We start from the raw sequence: 4,331 nt of genomic DNA on the forward strand, positions 1-4,331 counted from the left end.
AGACACACAGCAATAACAGAGGGAAAATAAAGAAGTGGGACCTACCAATGGCGCCCTCTAACCACCCGCTCAGTCAGAGTTTTAGGGTACTGGCAACACGAATAAGTCATATAAGAGCTAAATATTAGGTGTTACTAAAGAGAGTAACAATGCAAAGAAAAAAAAAAGGAAAAGAGAAAAGGACCTTAGATGGTCGCTTTTAAGGACAAGCGGGCTAACCCAGATTTCGGGGGTTTCCAGAAATTTTGACCGACACCAAAAGTTAACAGTGCCCTACCTATAGGAGAAGTTTGGTTTCATTGGTGTGTATTTGTTTGATTACAGAGAAAACACTCCTTGTCTTCTAAAGAAACTGAAGAAGGGGCAAAAACTTTACCTTCGATTTTCTCAAAACAGCATTTTTCGGGATGGCCCCAAAGAAGTTCGAGAAAACCGCAACAACCACCCTGAGTGAAACGGGCCAACGGGGGGACAGACATTAGACAAGTGCCTAATGTATAATACTGTGCATGTACTGTACTTTATCTATAAAATAAAGAGCAGAGGTAAGGACAATAGATGTTTGATAGGAGAGATTGAGCAAACCACAGCCGAGCACCACCCAACCACCAACAAAATCTCCTGTACAACAACTCTTACATTACGTTGGGAACAAGAAAATAACACAGTTCCAACCGGTTGCACACAACAACTATGTCACTGGAAAACATCTTGCTCAAAACGTAGCAAACATTCCTAATGCCAGAGTTGGTCTCATTGGTCATAGCAGAAGCTACACATAAATCTCATTCCTTATCTCTTCTATTTCTCTTTTAGAATATTCTCCTCTGAGATGCATTGGTCATCGTCAAATCACTACTTTAGAATTACAAAGTTCTATCTGCCTAGTACATGTAGGCCTACTTAGTTTCGAAAAATCTGACGTAAAAATTTAGAGTTTCACAATAAGTCCAACTTTTTCGAATTGCAGTTCTTTGAAGATCTTGATTATGGTTCAGAATAATCTGACGATTTTGATAGAGCAGATGGAACATAATTTGGTTTCTGAACTCACGGGCTTAGTAACTCAAACCGGCCAAAAATGTCAGATAGAACTTTGTAATTTTGAAGTAGCGAAATATTGACGCAAGACTATCAATTTACATTGGTTCTAAAGCTGATTTAAATAACATGTTGGAACTTACATTACTGCAACAAAAGTGCGAAATATATCCTAGACATATATTATCTCTTGCATGGGAAATCAGGTACATTTAGGTCTATGCAAAAGGATACTTATTAATAATTCTTAAACCCTAGTCTATACTCAAGGAAAGGTCTAATACAACATGTATATTATTGTAATTGTATTAAAGCATGTCTAATTCTGAAATCTGGTGTTCTATATTGATTAAACATTGCAGACTCATTAAACAATTCACGCTCCCATGACCAGCGATAACAATCACCAACCACCTGCTATATTCACTGTGTACTTTCCCACAATGCTACCACCTAGGGAAAGGAGCTGTGTACGCTCCTGTATCAAAATGCGACCACCGCCACAAGGCATATTGTATTTATGTTTTATGTGTTGTTTGTGTATGCGAGTGGGTTGGGGGGGCATGGGGGCGTAATTTATTATAGATCTATGGATATGTGCCATGTAAGTGGAACAGGCGCGTGCGCTCAGGAAAAAGGACACACACACCCACACACACACATAGACACACACAAACACACATACACAGACACACACGCGCGCGCATACAAAGTATACATACCTTTATTTAGTTCGCGTAGAAGTACACATACACACGAGAAAAGTCATTTAAAGCAGGGAAACGACAAGACATACACCTAGACTGAAACAATGGAGGGAAATTACATAAAAAGACACGATGACCAACCAGTGGCGCCCTCCACCTAGCCACTGAGGAGGAGGAGAAAGAAGAGAAGGAGGAGGAGAAAGAAGAGAAGGAGGAGGTGGGGGAGGGAGGGGGAGGAGAAGAGAAGTTCAGATCGGGCACGCGATCAGTTTCATTCAGTCTCGCCAACGAGACGACCCAGTAATTAAAAATGAACGTGGTCCGCAGAGAGTAGATAACTGACAAAAAAACAAAACCTGTCCATCTTTAAAATTAAAATCAATAGTTACCGGCACAGCTGGAAGCAATAGGTTTTAGGTTTAAAAAAAGTTTTAGTAGAGGTTTTACGGCGCTCGCAACAGCATAAGGTAACATGAGCGCCAGAAGATTAGAGGTGTTACAAGAGAGTAACAAACATAAAAAAGAAAAAGGGGAGATAAGGACGAAAGATGTTTGATAGGAAAGAAGGAGCAAACCACACCAGAGCACCCGCCAACCACCCACCAAAGCAATAGGTGTAATGTTTCGTCTCATGAAATGCCCTTGAGTGACTTGAATGCTATAGCGTCAGTTTTAATCTCACTTTTGAGAGTTTGGATATTTCAACGGATTTCATCCACTTTTCTCCTGGTGATATGTATGGTCTCGCCATGTGTTCGGAATAGCTTTATTTAATCCGCTCGCGACTTGGACAGGCATGCCAGTGCCTGCTGTAAACAATGTTGTTAAGTCTCGCTGGGTTCACGGCCGTAAGTGTTTAACAACAGCTGGTTATCACTTCTCCGGGAGCACACCAGGACAGCAATGTGCCCTTACAGTGAGAATTATAGCTGTTTTTTGTTGGGTTTTTTTTTTGGTAGGTGTTTTACGGCGCTCGCGACTGCATAAGGCCATGTGAGCGCGCGGGACACATTAAGCAGTTTTAGTTTGGTAGGAATTGATCTCGAATTTTGCATGGGTGGCGGCCGAAGCCTACTCTTATCGATTTTGGACCACCGAGGGATCTTTAACGTGCGCAACATGCACACGGGACTTCCGAGATATTTCGCCTTGAACCTAGAAGGCTAGGTGTAGGGATCTCACCTACCATAAGATCAGAGGAGCGGCTGAAAGACAGCAGTAAGAAGGAGCTGAGAAGTAGCAGAAGAAAGGCTGCAGAAAGACTCCAGAGGAGATGGGAGGGGGGAGGGGGCAGACACAACCGTCCTGTGCCTCTCTTCCTTCAATTTTCCAGCCAGCAGGAGGACGTTTAACTCAGTGAGGACGCATAATCGCCTCCCCCCCCCCCCCTCACACACACTCCAATTTAGATAAATAAGAAGACTGTGAGGTTTGGGGGGAGGTAGGGGAGAGGGGGAGAGGGAGGTAGGGGAGAGGGGGAGAGGGAGGTAGGGGAGAGGGGGAGAGGGGGAGAGGGAGGGAGGGAGGGAGGGAGAGAGAGAGAGAGAGAGAGAGAGAGAGAGGGGAGAGAGAGAAAGAGAGAGAGAAGTATTAGGAAAAAAAGGTGAGGGATCTTCCCACCAAGGACCCACGCTTGTAATTGATAGACAGACCGACAGACAGACAAACAGACAGACAACAGACAGACAGACAGACAGACAGACAGACAGACAGACAGACAGACAGACAGACAGATCTAGACAGATCGATAGATAGATATATCAACACTTAACAACGAGCTTGAATCAGTATGTGGACACACACACGAACGTGGAAAACGGACACATGTATTTATGGCTCGTTAAGCAGACCACTTGCTTCCTCGAAATTTCAAAGTTTTATCTGATAGTTTTGGCCGTTTTGAGTTACAAGGATCATGAGATAAAAAAACCCAATAGATGTTCGATCTGCTCTCTATCAAAATCGTCCGATTATTCGGAGTCGCTATCAAGATATTCAACGAATTGTATTCTAAAAGGCTTGACATGACGTGAAACACAAAATCTTTGCCGTCAAATTTCTAAAAAACTAGATTCTAAGTAGCCTACTGAGCAGATAGAACTTTGTAATTCTGCGGTAGAGCTCTGGTTAGTCCCTGTCCGAGATCAAGCAACAGCCGGTGTACCGATGTCGTGGGCGGTGGCTGTGTGGGGGTCAGGCTGAGGTCAGTGGCGGGTAAGTCTTTGTTGTCATGTTTCGGTATAATTAACTCTTTGCGGACGTAGCAGACACATGCTTGTGTGACCGATATACAGCAGACTGAAGGCAACGTTGCGGAACGTTTCCTACGATCACACAGCACTCAGGGCAGACACATACATTTGCATATTTTCCACCATATGAATGATGTTGGCTTCCTTTTTAGGTCTCATGCAAAGAAAACAAAATTGAAAAAATTTGTACGAAAAACGATTGCTTCTATGTTTTAGCAAGCGTTTTACGGCACTTGCAACACGATTAGGTAATATATAAGTGCCGAAGATCAGGGGTGTTACAAAAGAGTTAATTGCTTTCTGCTTACTGATCCCATAATCCACGAGGATC

This window comes from Aplysia californica, unplaced genomic scaffold (assembly GCF_000002075.1).
Source record: "Aplysia californica isolate F4 #8 unplaced genomic scaffold, AplCal3.0 scaffold00007, whole genome shotgun sequence".
NCBI classification, from domain to species: domain Eukaryota; kingdom Metazoa; phylum Mollusca; class Gastropoda; order Aplysiida; family Aplysiidae; genus Aplysia; species Aplysia californica.